This window comes from Oncorhynchus mykiss, chromosome 17 (genome assembly GCF_013265735.2).
Source record: "Oncorhynchus mykiss isolate Arlee chromosome 17, USDA_OmykA_1.1, whole genome shotgun sequence".
In the NCBI taxonomy this organism is placed as follows: domain Eukaryota; kingdom Metazoa; phylum Chordata; class Actinopteri; order Salmoniformes; family Salmonidae; genus Oncorhynchus; species Oncorhynchus mykiss.
Window position 1 is genome coordinate 61,149,981 of NC_048581.1, and position 26,697 is coordinate 61,176,677.

At 43.5% G+C, this 26,697-nt stretch overlaps 1 protein-coding gene and 1 long non-coding RNA gene across 2 annotated transcripts in view; both read left to right on the top strand.

The window, feature by feature from the left end:
• LOC110494281 (guanine nucleotide-binding protein G(i) subunit alpha-2) overlaps positions 1 to 26,697 on the top strand; it is a 111,858-nt gene that overhangs the window by 4,470 nt on the left and 80,691 nt on the right. The gene's annotated exons all lie outside the window — the stretch shown is intronic.
• Positions 4,915 to 9,524, top strand: LOC118940484. Its single transcript, XR_005037030.1, has 2 exons — positions 4,915 to 9,002; positions 9,256 to 9,524. It is a non-coding gene; the product is annotated as an uncharacterized LOC118940484 (long non-coding RNA).

Below are 26,697 nucleotides of genomic sequence, written 5' to 3' on the forward strand. Positions count from 1 at the left end.
GACGTTTGGAAATTTCTCCCAAGGATGAACCAGACTTGTGGAGGTCTACATTTTTTTTTTTGAGGTGTTGGGTGATTTCTTTTGATTTTCCCATGATGTCAAGCAAAGAGGCACTGAGTTTGAAGGTAGCCCTTGAAATACATCCACATGTACACCTCCAATTGACTCAAATGATGTGAATTAGCCTATCAGAAGCTTCTAAAGCTATGACATTTTCTATTTCCTGAGGACATTGCATTTTTGGATGAAATGCTGCATTGCCCCTACAAAGCGTTATCAGATTGAATCCCGGCCTTGGACTCTATTCGATCAGGTCCAGTGACTCATATTTGGGATTAAGTCCGACATAGCATTCTTCCTCTACAGCTAGAATGCATGTTTGAATTAACAATCAGACTAGTTTTTATTTTACACTGTAAACATTGCCTTTGTTAAAAGCATTAACCAAGGTTTAAAGGTAAAGTCTGATTGAGCTGACATATGCAGTGTTTTCCGTGAATGCTATCTATGTGAAAGCGGGAACTTTGCCCTTAAAAGGTGCATCGCTGAAAAAGTGCTATCGAATTGAAACTCAGCCCTAAAATGAATAAGGCTGCATTGTCTTTATTCAAGGTGTATCACTGGAGGAGCTTGCAGGATAAAGTGTGTTGGATCAGTTCTTGACAGGTTCCAATCACACATTCCGTCCTTGGCTTGGACTTGTAAACTAAAGTCAGTGTGACATCCTCTCAGAAGTGCAACATCTCACCTCTTCCTAGAAGCCCTTTTAGGTCCCTTATTTGGTGCTGTGGTAACCTGCAGAAAGCTGAGAAAAGCCTTACCACTATATCCTGTTGGCTTGACGAAGCCAGGGAGAAACCTCCTCCCGCCTGTTTGTCCGTGATAAGTGTCTTCTGAACTATTTCCCCCCCACCATCACCAGATGCTATTTTTGGACCTGTGGCAGATAGAAGGGAATGATGGATCTCTTTTCTCCCTGAACCAGGAGTTGGGGCTGAACCAGGAGTTGGGGCTGAACCAGGAGTTGGGGCTGAACCAGGAGTTGGGGCTGAACCAGGAGTTGGGGCTGAACCAGGAGTTGGGGCTGAACCAGGAGTTGGGGCTGAACCAGGAGTTGGGGCTGAACCAGGAGTTGGGGCTGAACCAGGAGTTGGGGAATGCTAAAAGGACAAATACTACGTTATTCAGAACCTCAGCTTTGACATGGGTGTTTGTAGCTGGAGTAATTTATTGCAATATATTGAGTTTATCCCAAAGACTCGAGTGTTCAATAACAGGAAGCACACGTTCAATGACTTCCCTTCAGGTTTTGGGCTTTGATTGACATTTAATCTCCTACCCCCAGCAGCTTGAGCATCTGTGGATTCCATCACTATTTATTTTTTATGTTCTTCGATTATTTATATTTTTTTGGTTTGTTATTGACATTATTTTAACCTTCCATTTTCAGTTAAGCTGGGATGGAAATTTCCCTTGGCAGCGTCTTCCTCTCCTTTAAACTGTGTGAGAGTGGCAGCTCGGTTTGTGTGAACATGTCTGAACAGTTCACAGGCTTTGCATAAGAGACACACACTTTTTCTCTCTCACGCTCTGTCATATATATATATATATATATAAACACATTGCTTATAGGCATGCCTTGCATTTATGTAAATATAGACACATGCTTGCATGGCCACACGATACGCGGGCAAGGCAATGTAAGTGCTGTTATGTCTAAGCAAGGTTATTTAATGTCTAAAAGTGTGCACTGTGTATATCCACGTTCCTCCCCAGCTGTCTGCTTGACAGGGATGAGGTGATTTAAGGAAGCAAGGCGGAAACAAAGGACGGCTTCTTCAACGGACATGACTAGATGTTTTTAATTTTTTTTTATTGGGCTATGGCTGAGGAATGCTGATCACGGTCTCGGGGGATGAAACCTTGTCTATTTTAAGTTGGGAGGAAACAACAGATATGGCAGCCCTGTTATTTATTTCCATTGGTAATGAAACTATAGGAGTACTCTTTTATGACATGACATGCAGCACATGTACTTCATTGTGTTACAGCAAACCATTAGGACTGAAACAACTCGCCCAGACTTTTTGTGCTTCCAGGCCAAATGTATCAGGCATTCTGTTCTGTGCGAGTCCACTGTGGTGACATGACTCAATTTATGTTGCAGCTCATTCACATTTGAGAGAAGTCTTGATTGTAATAGAAAAGGAGAGCTTTCAGAAAAGCCTGTTTTTTTTTTTTGCGTGTGAGTATGCGTCAGTGTTGAGGCATACTTTGACACACCACTGTTGCTGCTCTAGAAAGAGGGACTGCTGACGTAGGATCGCTTCAAGCAGCAATTACTTCTCACCAGCCTAGACTCTCCTGCCCACAGACAAGGGGATTAACACAACACCAATTCAGCATTCATTCCCTCTTCTATTTTTTTTTTCTTTTTCTTCAGCTTTCCACAACATCTGAGGCCCTAAAGAATGGACCTGTCTTCTGTCCCCCTCGTGGTGGTTCTCCCTGGATGTGGGGCTCAGGGCAACCTAGAGGAAATCGCTCAAGCCTATTACTGTTAATACAGTTGCCAACTCCCATAGACATGGCCTCTGAGTGCAGAAATCAATGCTAGCTAACTGATTTACAGATTGAGCTGCCATTTAAATGTAGGGAGATGAGCTGTCTGTGACCACCACCCAGGCACTCTCATATCTATCACTGGGGAAACACTACACCAGCCAAGTACCACGTCTGATGTACATACCTCTCCTTTTCTGGGAGTGCTTTTCCGCCCAGAACTCAATGTCAATTGTTGTGGCTGTGTGTGTTCATTCTCTCTAAGAATAAAGAAGAAAGCCGATGTTTGCTGAGCTAACTTGATTAGAATAACCGCTTTGACACATCTAAGCAGGCAATATCCTCCTGTAGCTTCATGGAGAACAAACGGCTGCCTTTATTTCTCTAATTGCCTTGATTGAGTCTCTTCGAAACACTGTATTGATCACACTGAGAGGCTGTATTGACCTACCTGCTGGTGGTGAGCGTCATCATCAACTGGAGCGAAGCCCAGACTGAAACCTGAGAAACAGCCATGGTGTGATCTTAAGACCAGAGTGCTAGAGGCTCCGAGGCATGGCTGCCGTCCTCACTTTGAACATAAACCTGCAGACACCTATTAGCTGTGTGTGTGTGTGGTTAGATTGGTTCTTCCTGGAAACCGGTTGTTTGTTAGACCTGGCTGCTTTTCGAACCGTTTCTTCACCAATATAACAATTGAGGCGCAGTTGAGTGAGGTTGAGTGGAGTTTCCAGAGTAGCAGCCCACTCCAGAGTGGTGTGAAAGTAAGACACCATTCCAGAACTGTTGGGCTCCCGAGTGGCGCAGCAGTCCAAGGCACTGCATCTCAATGCTAAAGGTGACACTACAGGCCCTGGTTTGATTCCAGGCTGTATCACAAATGGCCATGATTGGGAGTCCCGTAGGGCGGCGCAGCATCGTTTGGGCAGATTAGGCCATCGTTGTAAATAAGAATTTGTTCTTAAATTAACTGACTTGCCTGGTTAAATAAAATGCAAACAAATGAAAGATGTTGAGTGTAGATGTCATGCTATAATAGCTACATGAGGAGACATGTTCTATAGCTACCTGTATGAGCCCTGCATAAACCAGGCTTAGTCCCCCTTATTACAGCTGGTAGCAGAGTTCTGTGGGCTGGAGGGTAATTACAGTACACTGATTACAGATGGAGCAGTGGTTCTGTAAGGAACAGCGTCGGTCTGACACTGTCTGCTGACATCAACAAACGTCCCTCTGTATGACTGCTGCTCCCAGCGACTCAGACATGACTGCGAGCACACCCAGACATGACTGCGAGCACACCCAGACATGACTGCGAGCACACCCAGACATGACTGCGAGCACACCCAGACATGACTGCGAGCACACCCAGACATGACTGCGAGCACACCCAGACATGACTGCGAGCACACCCAGACATGACTGCGAGCACACCCAGACATGACTGCGAGCACACCCAGACATGACTGCGAGCACACCCAGACATGACTGCGAGCACACCCAGACATGACTGCGAGCACACCCAGAGATGACAATAAAGATCTAGTGAAATCAGTCTAGTCTAAGGTTGTATTATTACTATTCACAGCCGGGTGCTGAAATGACGACAAAGCTTTAGAGGAAGATATGTTCAGCAAGTTAGCTCCAACGCATGTTTGAAGATGTGATCCTGTTTACAAGGATGCTATATTTGCAGCGTTCCATTTGTAGTGCCTCCCATTTTGCAGTGAGACGTGGTGGTTATGAGATCATCTGTGCCAAGGGGGAGGTAAACATCCTGTAATTACAGTGTGAGTTGTGAGGATAAAGCCTGGTCCTGCAGACACTAGGTCTCCATGTGGGTCGACTGGGACCCTCCAACTAACAGCACTGATAACTGGATAGATACTCTGCGGTTGAATCCTCTACTCTCCTCTGCTCCCTCCCTTCCTCCGCCGCCCCTCTCTGCCTCAACATACACTGACAATATCTTCAATTCTCCCTGGTTGCTTAATAAGAACACCAGAATATCATCCTGACGATTTCAGTGATGAGAAAAGACCTTTGGGGCCCATTTGGGCTTGCTGTTTTTGTATCTGAACAAAAATATAAACGCAACATGTGAAGTGTTGGTTCCATGTTTCATGAGCTGAAATTTTAAAAAATCCCAGAAATGTTCCATATGCACAAATAGCTTATTTTTATAATTTTGTGCACAAATTTGTCCCTGTTAGTGAGCATTTCTCCTTTGCCAAGATAATCCATCCACCTGACAGGTGTGGCATATCAAGAAGCTGATTAAACGGCATGATCATTACACAGGTTTTTTACATTTCTCTACCATAAGTTTCCGCCAATGTCGTTTTAGAGAATTTGGCAGTACGTCCATCTGGCCTCACAACTGCAGACCACATGTAACCACGCCAGCCCAGGACCTCCGTATCCTGCTTCCCCTGCAGGATTGTCTTAAAGGGGTTTGAGGGGTTGCTGAGGAGTATTCTGTCTGTAATAAAGCCCCTTTTGTAGGAAAAAAAACATTGTTTGGCTGGGCCTGGCTCCCCAGTTGGTGCACCCCTACCTAGTCATGTGAAATCCATAGATTAGGGCCTAATTGATTTCCTTATGAACATTAACTCAGTAAAATCTTTTAAATTGTTTCATATTGCGTTTTTATATTTTTGTTTGTTGTATGTAAAGATGTGTCAGCAGTAGCTGTACTAAACACACACACACCCAGACAGCCCTGTGCTGTGTTCTGCTGAGCTAGGCTCTGCTCTGGTCTGGTCACGCTGTGGTGTGAGAGGCAGGGACAGGGCTCATTTGGCTGTGCCGTTTACCTCTAACTTCTCTGTGTGGGAGAGCAAAGTGGGCACTGCTGCATGTTAGCTAGTCTGCAGATGAGCCTGTACAGCAGTATAGGAACTGTTGACTCATTACAAAAGTGTTTTTTGCTTGGCCCATAGGCAACAATCTACCAAAGGTCTACTTTGCTCCACTGTTCTGTCATGTGGCCCCAGGACAAGAGAAGTCTTTGTCTGTTCCAGATATAGCCCTGGTTGCCTTGCCTGCCACCATACACTAGCATGACCCTTTCAATCTCTGGACCACTCTGAAATCACAACAGATTTGCCAACGGCTACAAACCCCTATTGAATCCCGAGTCCACAACCTCTTAAAGGCGTCCTCATGCTTCCCAGCCAAAAGAGTTCAGGAAGAGTTTGTGCATATATTATGACATTTTGTCATGTCTTTTGTTCGTTTCGGGCACACAATGTTTTCTGAAGGCAAACAGAAGTAGGTAGCCGAAGTTTACGCAACTTCCGTTGGTGATTGGTCAACAGAGGGGTCCTTCAATAATGTCTTTGTTGTCATTGAATGAGAGATGACAGTTTCATCAATTTTACATTTTTGTTTTTATTGCCAAACTCCGTTAGATGTAAAATTGTGCGACAAAGATCTCCTCTGCAAAAGCATCAAAACGAATGACAGATTTCTTTGATTAACTGGGACTATTTTGTGGAAGTGTATATTGGCTACAGCCTCTTGAAATGCACAAACAGTCCTGTTGCTGCTGCTTTTTCTAGTTCTCCAAATTAAGGTCTTAAGGGACTATGCATATAATCTCTCCTCTCTCACAGCACCCCTCCGCTCCATCATGACAACTCCCTCCATCCCCTCTCCTCAAAAAATACACTATGATTAATGATAACTTGGCTATATACACAGGGTACCAGTGCAGGGGTATGAGGTAATGTAGGTAGATATGATATGGTAGATATTTGGTAAACTATTTAACTAACTATTTAGCAGTCTTCTGACTTGGGTAGAAGCTGTTCAGTGTCCTGTTGGTTCCAGACTTGCTACGTTGGTACTGCTTGCCGTGTGGTAGCAGAGAGAACAGTCTATGACCTTGGTTGGCTGGAGTCTTTGAACATTTCTAGGGCCTTCTGTCTGACACCAACTGGTATAGAGGTCTTGGATGGAAGGGAGCGCGACCCCAGTGATGTACTGGGCCATACGCAAAACCCTCTGTAGCGCCTTGCGATCAGATGCTAAGCAGTTGCCATACCAAGCTGTTATGCAGCCAAGATGCTCTGTGGTGCAGCTGTAGAACTTTTGCGGATCTGCATGACCATGCCACATTTTTTTTCAACCTCCTGAAGGGGACATGGCATTGTCTTCTGTCTTCACGACTGTGTTGGTGTGTTTGGACCATGATAGATTCTTAGTGATGTGGACCCCGAGAAACGTAATGCTCCCGCTCCACTACAGCCCCGTCAATGTGATGGTGTGCTCGGCTCTCCGTTTCCTGCTGTCCATGATCACCTCCTTTGTTTTGCTGACGTTGAGGGAGAGGTTTTGTGTGTTAGCACCACAATGCCAGGTCTCCTACCTCCTCCCTATAGGCTGTCATATCGTCATTGTTTTGGCCTACCACCGTCGTGCTGTCGGCAAACTTAATGATGGAGTCGTGCGCAGACAAGTAGTCATGGGTGTACTCCCAGTTCACCCATGACTACAAGGGGACTAAGCACTCACCCCTGAGGGGCCCTCCTTGTTGAGGGTCAACGTGGTGAATGTGTTGTTGCCTACCCTTACCACCGGGGGAATTGCTTCTGTAATTCCAGGATCCAGTTGCAGAGGGATGTGTTCAGTCCCAGGGACCTTAGCTTAGTGATGAGCTTGGAGGGCACTATGGTGTTGAACACTGAGCTGTAGTCAATGAACAGCATTCTCACGTAGGTGTTCCTTTTGTCCAAGTAGGAAAGGGCACTGTTGAGTGCAATAGAGCATGTGTCATCTGTGGATCTGTTGTAGCTGTTTTCATGGCTACAAATGTGAGTGCTACTGAGCAGTAGTCATTTAAACAGGTTACATATGTGTTCTTGGGCACAGGGACTATGGTGGTCTGCTTGATGCATGTAGGTATTACAAACTGGGTCAGGGAGAGATTGACAATGTCAGTGAACACACTTGGAGGGGATAGGATAAAAGGAGAGTGAAGATGGCTGGAGAGGATGGCAGGGCAGTGAGGGAGAGGAGGCTGGATGATGAGAATAGAGAAGGGCTATGACAGGAGGATAGTATCTCTGTGGTGAGGTGTCAGTGCTCCTGTGTATAGCGCCCGGGGTTGAGCTGTTTAATCAGCAGGGTGGCTTTGCCAAACCACAGCCCTCACTGCTGCCATTGTTCACGGCTCAGCCCTAATCTGATCTTCTCAAGTGTCGTATCCCCCCCCCTCCTCAATACAATAATTGAGACGTGTGTGTGTGTGTGTGTGTGTGTGTGTGTGTGTGTGTCAGAGGGAGGGGAAGTTAGAGTTTAAGTAGCCGCCAGAGCAGAAGAGTGACGCTCACTCTTAGATGATCTCAAATTATTTGAAGCATCTCTTGCTGTGTGTATTTCTGTTCTTTCCGCTCGGTCTTGGTGGGTACCAGCGTGATATGAGGTTTCTTATAGGTTCATATCTCTAACAAAGGAAAGGAAGAGCGTCGGGTGGCACTGGTAATGTGCTGATAATCACTGTCCTCGTCCTGTTACTTTTCACTCCTCAACCCTCCCAGAGGGAGCATTTTAATGTATCTGGTGGAATAACTTAAGCCCCACACCTAACCTGAACCTTGATACAACTGAGCCATCTACAGTACACTACTGCTCTGAGAAGTCTTTTGATCAGCTATAACCCATGGCCAGGGCCTAGTATGACTGTTTTATAAGGACTTTTCCTGGTCAGGTAAGTGTTATGGGGACAACTTTCTCAGTTCCTGCATTTGAAAAAACTATACAAAGATCAGCTTTATTGCAGATTGTAGCTTCTATCAATGTAATTGTCTGCGTCATTTCCAATCCCCCATATTGTTTTTGGTAAATATATATTTTCCTTTATATTCCCCTAATTGGAGTAAACTAATGGACAACAGAAGTTAGGCTTCTACTTCCAGGTTATACATTTTATGGACACAGTATATTTTACTTATTTTTTAAAACTAATTTGTCCCACCCTTCAGCTCCCCTCAACCCCTCCCATCTATCTCTGAACGCCATCCAGTTTCTATTATCCATAATAAAGAGATCACTTTTTTGACTTTACACCCCTGTGGACTCTAGTTTTATCTTACCTTGATTATTGTCCAGTCATATGGTCAAGTGCTGCAAAGAAAGACCTAATTAAGCTGCAGCTGTTCCAGGACAAAGTGGCTCGTCATTGTAATCAGAGGGCTGATATTAATACTATTCATACCAGTATCTCTTGGCTAAAAGTTGAAGAAAGACAGTCACTTGTTTTTATAAAAAATGTGTTGTGGAAATTCCAAATTGTTTGCATAGCACACACTTACCCCACCAGACATGCCATCAGGGGTCTTTTCACAGTCCCTGGATCCAGAACAAATTCAAGGAAACGTACAGTACAGTATTATACAGAGCCATGAGTGCATGAAATTACCTACCATCTTATATTGGTATATATAATATATTATATATATATTATATATTGGGGCGGCAGGGTAGCCTAGTGGTTAGAGCGTTGGACTAACCGGAAGGTTGTGAGTTCAAACCCCCGAGCTGACAAGGTACAAATCTGTCGTTCTGCCCCTGAACAGGCAGTTAACCCACTGTTCCCAGGCCGTCATTGAAAATAAGAATTTGTTCTTAACTGACTTGCCTGGTTAAATAAAGGTAAAATAATAAAAAAAAAAAATAAAAAAAATATAGCACTAGTGAACAGCAAACCTGGTTTCCAAAAACAAATTAAGCACCACAAGGCACAACGCTTCTCCCCATGTGACCTACTTGTTGTGTGTAAAGTATGTACTGACATGCATGTGGTAGAAGCGCGCGCGCGCGCGCGCACACACACACACACACACACAACATATGTTAATGTTTTTAAATGTATTTCAATTGTAAAAAAAAAACATATATTTCTTTGTCTGGACCCCAGTAAGCCTAGCTGTCACCATTGGCGTCGGTTAATGGGGATCCTAATAAATCAAAGTATTCTTGATCGATTTGACTATGACTTTTCAAATCACCCAGCAGTGCTATTTGTAGAGTCGGTGGGAATAGCTTGGATATCTGCGGGAGGTATGCCTGGACTGCAGCAGGCCAGGGGGCCTAGGTGTTAATGTTGTGACAGCTGGCCCGTCAAGACGGTAATTGATAGGTCAATTTGTTTTGATAGTGCAGTCCTTTTGCAGGAGATCCTGTCTGGCAACTGGACCAATATGGGACAGGGACTAAATTAGCCACTCATCATTCATACCTTTCCTTCCAGCTCATATTATCCAGAATAATCATGTTATTTCTACTGGCTGGTATTCTATCCTTTAAGGTAACTGACATCTCACTTTCTTCGGTTTAGAAAACTATATAGGACATTGGTGCTGTTGGGCTCTTGTGAAAAATTCATACTCTATGAGCCCCGCTGCCAAATGACCTAATCATTTTAAATATTCCCCTGATGCTGCAAGAAATCAAATTGAGGGCACAAAATTGGACTTTGTTTGAAATTTAAACATGGGATTTTCTATGTGGAAATGATTTAATTGAAACTATTCACAGCTCCCCTCACTGTATTAAGATCCTCCCTGGATAGATAACAATTTTACGGTTGTAGAATTAGTCGTGCAGAGATGGAGTAAATTAAGCCCCAAACTTGACTGCGTGGGACTGATTTCTTCATCCCGCTCTCGCTGGCTTTCTGGCTGACTCCTACCCGCTCCTGCAAGAACTTTTCCCGAACCCGACCGCAGTCCCGCAATGTTATTTTAGGTGTATGTGATGCAGCACGCTTGCCAGCCATGATCCCAGCAATTTTGCACCCTATAGGCAATATCAGAATGCGCAAAAATAACCTGCGAAATTGGGTAAATTACCAGAGATTCTCATGTGGGCCATTTTTTTATATTAGGCTATCGGTATTACTGGGCCATAGGCCTATCAGCCAATAGGCTAGACATCATTTGAAGAGCGTGTTGTTGGAGAGAGCAGACACTTGCACTTTCTCTTGAGCTACATTTTGCATATAGGATATAGCCTACCTTTTTAGGAGCAGGACTGTTTGCAGGCAGAGACAAATGGGTAATCAATATTTATTAAAAAGGTAAGCGCAAGGCTCGCTCACCTGCTCCTAAAAGGTGTACCGTTTTTCATTTTCAATTATCAAATATTTGTATTGCACCTTGACTAACATTGGTTGAGCGCCCTCCACTTCTTTCCATGATCGATATTTACTTACACACACTGTAGTAAACTATAGCCTAATATTTAAGTTAATTTATTGGAAAGATGACTGACGTGCATAGGCAGTCTACCGTTTCATTTTGACCACATATACTGATACTGAAGGTGTACTTTAACTCGCATGCCCAACCAGGTGAGGAACTTGAAGCAGCGAGTGCCGAGTGTGTGAATAATGCAATGGAGGTGCTTTTTAATACAATAAGTAGGCTAACGTGTAGTCTACAAAGCAGAAAGATGAATGCTCGTGGGAATGCAGCCCTCTAGCCCAAGCCATGGCTATGTATCAGCACATCTTTTCAGTACATTCTCTTTTTCTGTCTGTCTTCACTCACATGGAAGCGTTTTGTTAACTCTTCAGGTTAAAATAACTGCCTAGTGCAGATGTTGATACAAAAAACACTGCTATAGCACCTAAATATTCATCTCAAGTAGTGAGCTTCCTCTACTTGTTTGTATTACGTTCAATCCACCTTCAAGGCTTTTGACTCTGTTCCCCACAAGCTTTAAATGCTCTTGCTTATAGCCGTGCCTTTTTTTTCTTTCGTTTGAATTTGTTGCTGCTGTCGGAACAGATGATGTCATTTCCTGCCCCCCCCCCCCCCCTTATGTGTTACTTCCTCCTTCGGCTGGCTGCAGTTACAAGTAAAACAGAAGTAGATGCTTATCCTTTGTTCGGCTGGCTCAGGAAACCAGCACACCCATCCTGTGTCAGTTGGCTGAGCCATGCACAGCTACAGGCTGTCTCCAACTGACAGACACAACTAAAACTCTTTCTCCTTTAAGTGCTATTAGCTTTTTAACACTCACGTAAAACACCCAATGACTGCTGTCTATCCAGTCTGAATCAGCTGGCTGTCTTAGTGTCTGTTTAGTAGTTTTTCTTCTCATCTTTGGAGTAGACCCACATTTGACATGTTAACCCAAAACATATTCCTCTTCTCTGTAACATGTGTATGTGTGCATTACTCTGGGTCACTGACCAGACCACAGCTGGATAAAATTTGTGCTGGATAACACACTTTGCTAAACTGTTGACTTTGCGATCAGAGTCTCTGGCCCCTGAAACTGATTGTTTCTCAATGCCTCCATGTGCTCACTCATGATTCATGAACTGTCATTTATAGCCAGGGCTGTGGGAAGTACTGTGTGTATACAGTATAGGATTCTCCAGTAATTTGTGTGATTTGGTTTACTAGAATTTTGTGTAAAGCTGGGTGTGAATCAGAATGGTGCGTTTCCTGGGAAAACAGATTTGCTCTTGGGAACTGAATCGTACCGGGTGCTATACATTTTTCATGGATTTGCCATTAGAAGAGTTACAAGTTCCCCTTTTGTATAGGACCTAGCATGATGTTGACAACTGTTCAATCCTCTATTTGACAAGTGAGAATTCTGCTAACTCCTCTACTGCGCGTTATTGAGCCTTAGTCTTTAGTTTGTTGAATGAACTCCCCCCGGGAGGGGATTTTGGAAAGAATGTGTGGACCATAATGAGTTTTTGTACTTTGGTGTGCTATTTTGTTTTCCACCCCATAAAAACAGCTCTTGAAACAGCAAGGAGCTGTGTGTGAGGCCCCATGCTGGGCCTGCTGCCCCATTTGGCCCAGCCCAGAGAGTGTGTAGTGCTAAAGCAGGTGTGTGAGGGAGAGCGAGATTTGAGGGGGGTAGATGGCACTCTGACAGTGACTGATCTAGAGAGTCTAAACTCCACATTTTCTGCTTATACCCCAAACTTCACTTTACACGCAGTTAACAGAGAGCTGCAGAAAAGTGTAAGTCTCTGAAGTGTGTGTTAGTGCGTTATTATGCCTATTATATTTTCCTAGTGTACCACACACCATTTTGTTGGCAGAAAATGTGTAAGTTGGGTATAAAGAGATTTTAAGGGGCAGTGTTGCTGATAATTCTGCATTGAGTTTTTGTGGAGTGAAGAGGTGGAAAATGCTGACGCTGCTCCTAGGTCTGAATAGCACCGTTATCGACCCGAATGATGTCTTCTCCGAGGAAGGCTTCAATCAGCCAACCTGGCAAGCAGGAGGCTACAGGCACTCTGCCACCACAGCTGTGTGTGTGCGTGCCCTGAGGTCCCAGGATGACCCCGCTAGCGCCATAAACAGGACTAGAGCGGCTCCACCCAACTCAATGTCAGCGTGGCCTTTTTCAAGTGTGTGTGTGTGTGCTCATAAAAATACATTGAAGCACACAGAAGAGGGGTTTATGGGTAGTGTCTCCTCTGATCTCAGCCCCACCTAGAGAATACCCTGAAACCTGACCAAACCCTGGCTGAGCCCCTGTTCTATTGTGAGGCCCCAGGTTAAACTGAAACCTAACCCAATTCTCATTAGCCATGGATGGGAGGTGAAGGGGTCAGAACTGAGATTGACTCAGAGCACAGATCCTTACTCGTCCTTGCTTCCTTCAAAACAGCTACTGAAACGAGATCCACTAGATATCATAAAAGCAGTTTTCCCACTATGCCTCATTCTTAAAAGTAGCTATTTGAATGTGGACTCTGACCGCTGAACTTGCTCTTCCTCTTTTTATCCAGATGTGGATGTTTCAGGACTGCGACCCATGACCTGCCTCTACATCTCACTCGTTATACTCTTAAGAGTTGACTAGGAGTATTACCATTTGAGTTAGTCTCTTCTCCAGGGTTAGGAAACCTCTTACTACACATTGCATAACCGGCTCATTCTAATTTTTAAGTAATTATTTTCCCAATGACAGCAGAGTTCAAGGCAGTTTGAACTGATGTTGTCGGTGTCGTAATTCCATGGTAACAGAATTTAAGCTGAGACTCAAGATTTTTCACTTAAAAAAACAAAAACAAATTGTATACAAATTGTATACATACACAAGGACTACTTTTAACAATTTCCACTGAAAGTTTTACAAGAACACATTGAGAGGAAGAGCTGTGCAGATAAAATGTTTGGTAACAGAATAAAACTGAGGGACATTTACTGGATTCTGTCAAACTTTGCATCTGCACAATTTTTCCACTATTTAGATTTGAGTTTTTTTACTGTATAAATTGTTCAAATTAGTCGTACGGTTTTGAAACTTTGAACTGTTTTTTGATTGGCATGCATTTTAGGCTCAGCGTAATTCCGTTATTGTGGAATTTCCCATTATTATTTATTATTTATTATTATTATTATTATTATTATTATTATTATTATTATTATTATTATTATTATTATTATTATTATTATTATTATTCAATGACTGGGAGACCTATATTACCCAGGACTGGTGCCTCTACACTTCAGAAAGGCAGAGAGAAAATGAGAACGGAGTTAGTGGAAGAGGGTGCAGAGAAAGAGCGAAAGATTCAATTAGAGAGCAGAGTGCCACTGTATATGCCATAGTGATGCAGGCAGGATGCTGGTTTTACAGTGTTGGTGTACAGCAGCAGTTCTAAAACAGCCATTATGGCAAAGCAGGAGTAATTGAGATAATTGCACAGTGAAGTGTGGCCCCGCCAGTTTCCCTGGTCTGCTTGGCTGGCTGGTTGGGCTAGGTGACTGACTGGTCGGGAAAGCTGTGTACTATGTATCCCAGAGCCTTGTCATTCACTGAACTTTTCACCCTTTGACCTTGGTGGCTTGACCCTGAGGCCGTCAGCCAATTTGAGGTGACGGTATGGACAACACTGTACAATGATGGTGATGATTTCACTGAAGCCGAAATGAGTGGAAGATGTGTTAGAACACTTATAGCACTCACAGAGATAATCACTGTGCTCAGTCACTCAATAGTGGAACACTGAGGCCTTCTCTCATGCATTGTCTAACAACCCTCTATTGAGCCATGCCAGCCAGGCCCTCTATTGAGCCATGCCAGCCAGGCCCTTTATTGAGCCATGCCAGCCAGGCCTTGTTGTTCATCTGATACTGATGTATGGTGAAGACCTCGGTGAGTTGAAACAGGGGGAGTATTATTCCTGACACACCATCCATCCTAAGTCTATTTTAACAGCTTATGTAAGGTGTGTAGACTTGAAAACACTTACAATTCTCAGTCACGTCAAAGAACATGGAGAAAAGCCCACAGAACTTCAGGCAGAGTTGGTATATATATATACAGTGCCTTGCGAAAGTATTCGGCCCCCTTGAACTTTGCGACCTTTTGCCACATTTCAGGCTTCAAACATAAAGATATAAAACTGTATTTTTTTGTGAAGAATCAACAACAAGTGGGACACAATCATGAAGTGGAACGACATTTATTGGATATTTCAAACTTTTTTAACAAATCAAAAACTGAAAAATTGGGCGTGCAAAATTATTCAGCCCCTTTACTTTCAGTGCAGCAAACTCTCTCCAGAAGTTCAGTGAGGATCTCTGAATGATCCAATGTTGACCTAAATTACTAATGATGATAAATACAATCCACCTGTGTGTAATGAAGTCTCCGTATAAATGCACCTGCACTGTGATAGTCTCAGAGGTCCGTTAAAAGCGCAGAGAGCATCATGAAGAACAAGGAACACACCAGGCAGGTCCGAGATACTGTTGTGAAGAAGTTTAAAGCCGGATTTGGATACAAAAAGATTTCCCAAGCTTTAAACATCCCAAGGAGCACTGTGCAAGCGATAATATTGAAATGGAAGGAGTATCAGACCACTGCAAATCTACCAAGACCTTGCCGTCCCTCTAAACTTTCAGCTCATACAAGGAGAAGACTGATCAGAGATGCAGCCAAGAGGCCCATGATCTACAGCTGAGGTGGGAGACTCTGTCCATAGGACAACAATCAGTCGTATATTGCACAAATCTGGCCTTTATGGAAGAGTGGCAAGAAAGCCATTTCTTAAAGATATCCATAAAAAGTGTAGTTTAAAGTTTGCCACAAGCTACCTGGGAGACACACCAAACATGTGGAAGAAGGTGCTCTGGTCAGATTAAACCAAAATTGAACTTTTTGGCAACAATGCAAAACGTTATGTTTGGCGTAAAAGCTCATCACCCTGAACACACCATCCCCACTGTCAAACATGGTGGTGGCAGCATCATGGTTTGGGCCTGCTTTTCTTCAGCAGGGACAGGGAAGATGGTTAAAATTGATGGGAAGATGGATGGAGCCAAATACAGGACCATTCTGGAAGAGAACCTGATGGAGTCTGCAAAAGACCTGAGACTGGGACAGAGATTTGTCTTCCAACAAGACAATGATCCAAAACATAAAGCAAAATCTACAATGGAATGGTTCAAAAATAAACATATCCAGGTGTTAGAATGGCCAAGTCAAAGTCCAGACCTGAATCCAATTTAGAATCTGTGGAAAGAACTGAAAACTGCTGTTCACAAATGCTCTCCATCCAACCTCACTGAGCTCGAGCTGTTTTTCAAGGAGGAATGGGAAAAAAATTCAGTCTCTCGATGTGCAAAACTGATAGACATACCCCAAGCGACTTACAGCTGTAATCGCAGCAAAAGGTGGCGCTACAAAGTATTAACTTAAGGGGGCTGAATAATTTTGCACGCCCATTTTTTAAGTTTTTGATTTGTTAAAAAAGTTTGAAATATCCAATAAATGTCGTTCCACTTCATGATTGTGTCCCACTTGTTGTTGATTCTTCACAAAAAAATACAGTTTTGTATCTTTATGTTTGAAGCCTGAAATGTGGCAAAAGGTCGCAAAGTTCAAGGGGGCCGAATACTTTCGCAAGGCACTGTATATGAGAGAGAGTGGTAGAAATAAGAGTGTAGTGTAATGGTGGGCCATTAGATCCTGTTTAGAAAGCGGCACCATCATACTCATTCTAACTTTAAATGATGCTATCGCAGTCTATACATAGAGCTCTGTCTCTGTAACTTAAGGTCATTTACAGTGGTGGCCACTGTTTGGCTGAGAAGAAACGGTATTCAGACCCCTTGACTTTTTCTGCATTTTGTTACGTTAGTCTTATTCTAAAATGTGTTTAAATAACAATTTTCCCTCTTCAATCCTACATCCAATACCCCATAATGACAAAGCAAAAAAACATTTTTTAGACATTTTTGCAAATGTTTTTAATGCAAACTGAAGTACGTTATTTACATAAGTATTCAGACACTTTGCTACGAGACTTGAAATTGAGCTCGGGTGCATCCTGTTTCCGTTGATCTTTGTTTCTACAACTTGATTGGAGCCCACCTGTGTTAAATTCAATTGTTGGACATGATTTGGAAAGGCCTGTCTATACAAGGTCATAGCAAAAACCAAGCCATGAGGTCAAGGGAATCTTTCGTGGAGCTCAGACAGGATTGTCGGCACAGATCTGGGGAAGGGTACCAAAAAATGTCTGCAGTCTTGGCCTCCATTAAATGGAAGATGTTTGGAAACACCAGAACTCTTCGTCATGGAGGTGACCAAGAACCCAATGGTCACTGACGTGGCTCCAGAGTTCCTCTTTCTTTTTTCTTTTATTGACCCTTTACTTAACTAGGCAAGTTAGTTAAGAACGTCTTATTGTCAATGATGGCCTGCCTTGTTGAGGGGCTGAACGACAGGTCGGCAAGGGTCAGCAAGGGGATTCGATCTTTCAACCTTTCGGTTACTAATCCAACGCTCCTACCACTAGGCTACCCTGCCGCCCCTAATGAACTTATCTTCTGCATCCAACTCTGAGTCTTCCTTTCCGATGGCGGTCCTCATGAGAGCCAGTTTCATCATAGTGCTTGATGTTTTTTGCGACTGCACTTGAAGAAATTTTCAAAGTTCTTGAAATGTTCCATATTGACTGACCTTCATGTCTTAACCTCTCCAGGGAAAATGCAGAGCGCCAAATTCGAAGTAATTACTATAAAAATCAAACTTTCATTAAGTCACACATGCAAGATAGCAAATTAAAACTACACTTGTTGTGAATCCAGCCAACATGTCAGATTTCAAAGAAGGCTTTTCGGCGAAAGCAAACTATGCTATTATCTGAGGATAGCACCTCCGTAAACAAAGAGAAAGCATATTTCAACCCTGCAGGCGGGACACAAAAATCAAAATATAATTCACCTTTGACGAGCTTCTTTTGTTGGCACTCCAATATGTCCCATAAACATCACATATGGTCGCGCTCTGGTCACGCACCTCTAACTAACAGTACACTTCAAGTGACCCTCGTTCAAGATGGCCGTACTTCATTACACAAGAAAAACCTCAACCAATTTCTAAAGACTGTTGACATCCAGTGGAAGCGATAGGAACTGTAAGAACGTCCCTTAGAAATCTGGATTTCCAATGAAAACCCTGCCCCGTCACCAAGAAGTTAAAGTAATGGACTGCCGTTTCTCTTTGCTTATTTGAGCTGTTCTTGCCATAATATGGACTTGGTCCTTTACCAAATAGCCCTATACCCCCCCACCTAGCCCTATACCCCCCCACCTAGCCCTATACCCCCCCACCTAGCCCTATACCCCCCCACCTAGCCCTATACCCCCCCACCTTGTAACACACCAGATTGGCTCAAAAGCATAAAGGAAAGAAATTCCACAAATTAACTTAAAGGCACACCTGTTCATTTCAATGCATGCCAGGTGACTACCTCATGAAGGTGGCTGAGAGAATGCCAAGAGTGTGCAAAGCTGTCATCAAGGCAAAGGGTGGCTACTTTGAAGAATCTCAAATAAAATCGATTTTGATTTAACACTTTTGTTGTTGGTTACTACATGATTCCATGTGTGTTATTTCATAGTTTGTCTTTGCTATTATTCTACAATGTAGAAAAAAATAAAGAAATCGTTGAATGAGTAGGGGTTCTAAAAATTGACCGGTAGTGTAAATATAAAATATTACATTTACATTAAGTATTCAGACCCTTTACTCAGTACATTGTTGGCAGAAATAACAGCCTTGTCTTCTTGGGTATGACGCTACAGGCTTGGCACACCTGTATTTGGGCAGTTTCTCATTCTTCGCTGCCGATCCTCTCAAGCTCTGTCAGGGTTCTGTGTTCAGGCTGGGCCACTGGGCCACTCCGACGTTGTTTTTGCTGTGTGCTTAGAGTCATTGTCCTGTTGGAAGGTGAAACTTCGCCCCAGTCTGAGGTCCTGAACGCTCTTGGGGCAGGTTTTCGTCAAGGATAGCTGTACTTTGTGCCATTCATCTTTCCCTCAATCCTGACTAGTCTCACAGTCCGCCACCACCATGCTTCGCCATAGGGATGGTGCCAGGTTAACTCCAGACATGACACTTGGCATTCAAGCCAAAGAGTTCAATCTTGGTCTCATCAGACCAGAGAATCTATTTTCTGGGGGAGGCTGGTAGCCTAGTGGTTAGACCATTGGACTAGTAACCGGAAGGTTGCAGGATCAAATCCCCGAGCTAAGAAGGTAAAAATCGGTAATTCTGCCCCTGAACGATATGATTCCATCCATATGTGTGTTTTGATGTCTTCACTATAATTCTACAGTGTAGAAAATATGAAAAATAAACACACCTACTCGTTCAAGGGTTAACTTTTGACCGATAGTCTACATTTGCAAAAATGTTAACTTGTTCCTTCCCCAAATCAAATAGCTGGCAAAACAATCCAAGCAATGTTTGCATGGCCTACGTGGTTGCTGGCAGTGACTGAGGGGCAGAGTTGCAACTGAACAGTTTGTTTTGAACAATATATGTGACTCGCCACCTGGATTCAGTCTTGTGTTGCAAAATTGAAATGGTGTTTTAGAAAATATTTTTGTTTACATTAAATAGAAGTATAGACTCAGCTACACAATGGTATTTCATACACTGCATTTGACGAACAATGGGAAAGTAATTCTGCTTTGGAAGTTGATCAATTTGTAAACTCACTTTGCCTTTTTCTCCTTTGAATGTTGTTTTGAGTGAAGAGCTCTTTGTCTACACCCATTCAGCATCGTTCACACCCTCTTAAGCTTTAGCCCCAACCATCTTGTTTCCCCTCGGCACGTTCAGAGCGCTTGATGCTCTGGCCGATTGTGTTTACCTATGGATGACAAACAGCCTAACCAGCTCTGCTGGCATCTGTTTCATTATGCTTTTTTGCAGACGTTTACTGACACCTGCCATATTCAACGGGTGTTGTACACATGTCGGATAACATTAGCTAAAGAGCCAGCCAGCTAAGTTTGGCTAGTTAAAGAACAAAGAGTGCCAACAATGCCTAACATTTGGCTATAACTAGAAAAGCAAACAGCTCTGGGAAACGAATAATGACCTCTACTAAGGCTAGCTAGCTAGCTAGCTAGCTAACAGGTAATTTTAGCTTAAGACATGTAGTTAGATAGCTAGGTAAACAATGAACCTAGCTAGGTAAATGTTTAAGATCACACACGTAATGTTAGCTAACGAGCCAGCCAGTTAGTTAGCTAGTTAAACAACAATGAACAACGTGCCAACAATGCCACAGTGCTGGGAGATAACCAACCAGGTCCAATGTTAGCTAGCTAAACATTAGGATCTAACTAGCAAAGCAAACGGCTCTGGGAAACAAATAATGTCAGCTAGGGAGCCAGCCAGCTAACGTTAGCTAGCTAACAGTACCCTTTAGCTTGAAATGAAACAACTTTCTGTCAATTTGAAATGTGTAATATCTGAAAATGTAGCTAGCTATCTCAACTGTATACATCATCATGCATGTCTCCCTGTCAGGAATGCCATACCACGGTTGCCCTGAGTTTGAAGTTGTAATCCGGAGATGGAGAACTCCTATAACTATCATACACATACACATATACTCCATTAGTATTTGGTACATTTGCCTTTTAAATTGTTTAACTTGGGTCAAACATTTCAGGTAGCCTTCCACAATCTTCCCACAATAAGTTGGGTGAATTTTCGCCCATTCCTCCTGACAGAGCTGGTGTAGCTGAGTCAGATTTGTAGGCCTCCTTGCTCGCACACGCTTTTTCAGTTCTGCCCACAAATTGTCTATAGGATTGAGGTCAGGGCTTTGTGGTGGCCACTCCAATACCTTGACTTTGTTGTCCTTTTTGCCACAACTTTGGAAGTATGCTTGGGGTCATTGTCCATTTGGAACACCCATTTGCGACCAAGCTTTAACTTGCTGACTGACGCACAATTTCCCTTCCTCATAGTGCCATCTATTTTGTGAAGTGCACCAGTCTCTCCTGCAGAAAAGCACCCCCACAACATGACGCTGCCACCCCCGTGCTTCACGGTTGGGATGGTGTTCTTTGGTTTGCAAGCCTCCCCCTTTTTCCTCCAAACATAACGATGGTCATTATGGCCAAACAGTTCTGTTTTTGTTTCATCAGCCCAGAGGACATTTCTCCAAACAGTATGATCTTTGTCCCCATGTGCAGTTGCAAACCGTAGATGGCTTTTTTATTGCGGTTTTGGAGCAGTGGCTTCTTCCTTGCTGAGCGGCCTTTCAGGTTATGTCGATATAGGACTCGTTTTACTGTAGATAGAAATACTTTGGTACCAGTTTCCTCCAGCATCTTCACAAGGTTGTTTTGCTGCTGTTCTGGGATTGATGTGCACTTTTCACACAAACGTACGTTCATCTCTAGGAGACAGAACACGTCTCCTTCCTGAGCGGTATGACGGCTGCGTGTTCCCATGGTGTTTATACTTGCGTACTATTGTTTGTACAGATGAACGTGGTACCTTCAGGCGTTTGGAAATTGCTTCCAAGGATGAACCAGACTTGTGGAGGTCTACAATTTCTGGGGTCTTGGCTGATTTCTTTTGAATTTCCAATGATGTCAAGCAAAGAAGCACTGAGTTTGAAGGTAGGCCTTGAAATACATCCACAGGTACACCTCCAATTGACTCAAATGATGTCAATTAGCCTATCAGAAGCTTCTAAAGCCATGACATAATTTTCAGGAATTTGCCAAGCTGTGTAAAGGCACAGTCAACTTAGTGTATGTAAACCTTTGACCCACTGGAATTGTGATACATAGATTATTTCACTTATAATTCAGTCTGTAAACAATTTTTGGAAAAAAATACGTGTATCATGCACAAAGTCAATGTCCTAACCGACTTGCCAAAACTGAAGTTTGTTAACAAGAAATGTGTGGAGTGGTTGAAGAATAGGTCGTCTTCATTAAAACTCAAGTGTATGGAAACCTCTGACTTCAACTGTATACAGGTAAGATTGATTGCTACATTTTCAGATATTACACGTTTCTAATTTCAGAACTTGATCCTCCAGAAAGTGTAGAGTAACACTTATGCAGCTCCACTACACAATACATTTTTACAAATGCCACGTTCGACAGGATTACCAACAGACTGACGAGCTCAAATAACTAAAAGCCTTCAATATGGCAGACCAATCCGAACTCCTCTCTCGGCATGTCCAGCCCCCTCATGATCTCAGCCAATCATGGCTATAGTGACGGTTGCTATCTTTTTCTGTGGCTTAACTAACAAGGCTCGTATTTTAACAATTTTATTTGTATTTACAGATTGCATTTGAAAGTTCACATGTTTAAGAAGGCATTTCTGCCAAAAAACTAATTTGGATTAAAAAACAAATCATTTCACATATGCCTAGTTTCCTGAATCGGGTCACTTTTTATTATTATTATTTAAAACCGCAAACAGTTTGAGGGCCAATCACAAGCAGGGCGCCACCCATAACACGCTCAAGAGTTGCTTGGTCATCACTTAGAACTTTGTCTCTTCTGGACTTGGTCTCTGTCCATCTCATGAACCTAACAAGCATGGCAATTTAAGGATGTCTAGCGTGCTCTCCTCACCTGACTCCATCTGTCTGGATCTGACAAGGGACTCTGCTAACCTGCCATTTGAATAATTTACCTTTTTAATTGGTGTTTTAATTTGGAGCAGCTCCATCTGCTACACTTAAACATGACTTAATAGCCGCCGTCCGTCTGTACACAAACACACACAGGTATGTTTGGCTTTGTATTAGTTCCTAATTTGTGTGCAGACTCGGCATGACTAATGGAAGTACATTCCTGTTCGAGTTCCTTCTGAGAGTCACGCAGGGAGAATGTGGCTCTCTTCACATCAACCACAGCATGTGCTCACATTTTTTTTCTGAGACTAATTACATCGTAGCGCTCGCTGGGAAGTGAAGTTCTCCTTGTTTTGATTTGAGCAAAGATCAGACATTGTTGAGAGCTCACAGCCACCATGGCTGTCACTAGGCAGCATAGCAATAGCCCAGTACAGCTGCCCAGTTGTCTGTGTTGCTGAGGACACAGATGGTATGAAGCAGCCCCAGCCTTGGCTCGCGTTGAGACTAGAGCGAATGAGAGGGGGGAGAGCTGTGGCTTGAGCAAAGGGATGATTGAGAAAGGAGGGGAGGAATAGAGGGGGCAGGAGTTGGAGCGGGGTATGGTGCAGCTGAGCCTCTGGCAGGTCAGGCAGGCAGGCACACAACACTGAGGGCTTTGTGATGGGTAATTATGTGGTTTTACTGTGGGGCCTCAGTTTGCTGGTCTCCCACACTGGGTTTTTTTTTTGTTGAAGGAGACTGGGAAACCAAAAGAAAGGGGGAGCAGAGGGAAGGAGGGGGCAGCTTTGACTCTCCCAGCCAGCTAGTTCCACCCTTATTTTTTTATTTAATTTAACTTTTTTTTTTTTTTACTTAACTAGGCAAGTCAGTTAAAGAACAAATTCTTATTTACAATGACTGCCTACCAAAAGTCAAAAGTGCTTTTGTTAGGACAAAACACACATTACTACAAGAGACAACACTACATAAAGAGATCGAAGATAACATGACATGGCAGCAACATGGCAAGAAGGTAGCAACAACAATACTTCACACAAAGCAGTCACAACTGTCAGTAAGAGTGTCCATGACTGAGTCTTTGAATGAAGAGATTGAGATAAAACTGTCCTGTTTGGCTGTTTTTTGCAGCTCATTCCAGTCGCTAGCTGCAGCGAACTGAAAAGGGGAGGGACCTAGATGTTGGTGCTTTGGGGACCTTTAACAGAATGTGACAACACCAGTTCTGCCAGTATGTGGAGGGTGAGGGCTGCAGTAGATTTATCAGATAGGAGGGAGTGAGGCATAAGAGGGTTTTATAAATAAGCATCAACCAGTGGGTCTTGCGACGGGTATACAGAGATGACCAGTTTACAGAGGAGAAAAGAGTGCAGTGATGTGTCCTATAAGGAGCATTGGTGGCAAATCTGATGACCGACTGGTGAGGAAAATCTAGCCGCTCGAGAGCACCCCTACCTGCCGATCTATGATGTCTCCGTAATCTACCATGGGTAGGATGGTTCCTCTGAATCAGGGATAATTTGGCAGCTGGGGTAAAAGAGAAGCGATTACGATAGAGTAAAGTCTAGATTTAACTTTAGCCTGCAGCTTTGATATGTGCTGAGAGGACCGTGCACTGTCTAGCCATACTCCCAAGTACTTGTATGAGTTGACTACCTTAAGCCCTAAACCCTAGTAATAGTAGTAATAACACCTGTGGGGAGAGGGGCATTCTTCTTACCAAACCACGTGACCTTTTGTTTTGGAGGTGTTCAGAACAAGGTTAAGGGCAGAGAGATGTTTTTTGGAGAGCTGACTGCATATAAATGGATGAGAGAGCTTCCTACTGCCTGAGCTATGTTGTTGATGTAAATAGAAAACAGCATGGGGCGTAGGATTGAGCCTTGGGGTACACCCTTGGTGACAGGCAGTGGCTGACCCAGCAGATATTCTGACATTATACACTGTATTCTTTGAGAGAGGTAGTGGGCAAACCAGGCCAAAGACCCCTCAGACACCAATACTCCTTAGCCGGTCCACAAGAGTAGAATGGTCTACCGTATCAAAATCTTTGGCCATGTCAATAAAAATGGCAGCACAATGTTGCTTAGAATTAAGGGCAATGGTGACATCATTGAGGACCTTTTTAAGGTTGCAGTGACACATCCAAAACCTGAGTGGAAACCAGAATGCGCTCGACATCAAGCAAGCCAGTCAGTTCATTATTGACAAGTTTTTCAACACTTTTGATAAACAGAACAAAATAGAAAGAGCGCTTTTGTGTGTGTGTAGGGGGGTAAATTTGTGTGTAGGGGGCTACACGGGTGTGGGGGGTGTCTGTGTGTAGGGGATACGTGTGTGTAGGGGGTACGTACGTGTGTGTGTGTGTGTGTGTGTAGGGGGTACATTTGTGTTTGTGGGGGGGGGGGTACACTTGTGTGTTGTGCGTGGGGGGGTATGTGTGTGTGTAAGAGGGGTTACATTTGTGTGTGGTGAGGTATGTGTCAAAGGGGTGTGTGTGTGTGTGTGTAGGTTGGTACACGTGTGTGTAGGTTGGTACACGTGTGTGTAGGGGGGTGGGGTATTTTGTGTGTGTTGTGCGTGGTGTGTGTGTGTGTGTGTAGGTTGGTACACGTGTGTGTGTGTGTGTGTGTAGGGGGGTACGTGTGTGGGCTGGGTATGTGTGTGTAGGGGGGTGGGGGATTTTGTGTGTGTAGGGGGGTATGTACATGTTTGTGCGTGTGTGTAGGGGGGGACGTGTAGGTGTGTGTGTGTGTGTGTGTGTGTGTGTTAGGGGGTTGTGTGGGGGGGTGTGTGTGTGTAGGGGGGGACGTGTAGGTGTGTGTGTTAGGGGGTTGTGTGGGCGGGGGGGTGTGTAGAGGGGGTACATTTGTGTGTAGGGGGGTGTGTGTGTCGGAAGGGTGTGGGTGTGTGTGTGTAGGGGTGTGTGTGTGTTAGAGGTTGACCGATTTTTTTTTTTTTTTTTTTTTTTTTTTTTTTTACGTCGATACTGATTATTGGAGGACCAAAAAAGCTGATACCGATTAATCTGCCATTTATTTGTATTTATTTGTAATAATGACAATTACAACAATACTGAATGAACACGTATTTTAACTTAATATAATACATCAATAGAAAATCAATTTAGCCTCAAATAAATCATGAAACATGTTCAATTTGGTTTAATTAATGCAAAAACAAAGTGTTGTAGAAGTGCAATATATGCCATTTAAAAAAGCTAACGTTTTAATTCCTTGCTCTGTTGGTGGTTACTTTTAACACGAGACTTCAATATTCCAAGGTAAGAAGTTTTAGGATGTAGTTAATATAGGATTTTTGGACTATTTCTCTCTATACCATTTGTATTTCATATACCTTTGACTATTGGATGTTCTTACAGGCACTATAGTATTGCCAGTGTAACAGTATAGCTTCCGTCCCTCTCCTCGCCCCTACCTGGGCTCGAACCAGGAACACATCGACAACAGCCACCCTCGAAGCAGCGTTACCAGTCGCTCACAAAAGCAGCAGCCCTTGCAGAGCAAGGGGAACGACTACTCCAAGTCTCAGAGCGAGTGATGTTTGAAACGCTATTAGCGCGCACCCCGTTAACTAGCTAGCCATTTTACATCGGTTACACCAGCCATTAGGCTGATAGGCTTGAAGTCATAAACAGCGCTGTGCTTGCGAAGAGCTGCTGGCAAAAGTGCTGTTTGAATGAATGCTTACGAGCCTGCTGCTGCCTACCATTGCTCAGTGAGACTGCTCTATCATATCATAGACTTAATTATAACTTAACACACAGAAATACGAGCCTTTGGTCATTAATATGGTTGAATCCGGAAACTATCATTTCGAAAACAAAATGTTTATTCTTTCAGTGAAATACGGAACCGTTCCTTATTTTATCTAATGGGTGGCATCCATAAGTCTAAATATTCTTGTTACATTGCACAACCTTCAATGTTATGTCATAATTACGTAAAATTCTGGCAAATTAGTTTGTAACGAGCCAGGCGGCCCAAACTGTTGCATATACCCTGACTGCGTGCAATGACCGCAAGAGAAGTGAGGAGGTTTGTGTGTGTGTCGGGGGTTTGTGTTAGGGGGGGGGTGTTTGTGCGTGTGTGTGTGTGTGTGTGTGTGTGTGTGTGTGTGTGTGTGTGTGTAGGGGGGTACTTTTGTGTGTGTGTGTGTAGGGGGTTACGTTTGTGTTTGTGTGTGTAGGGGGGTACGTGTGTGTG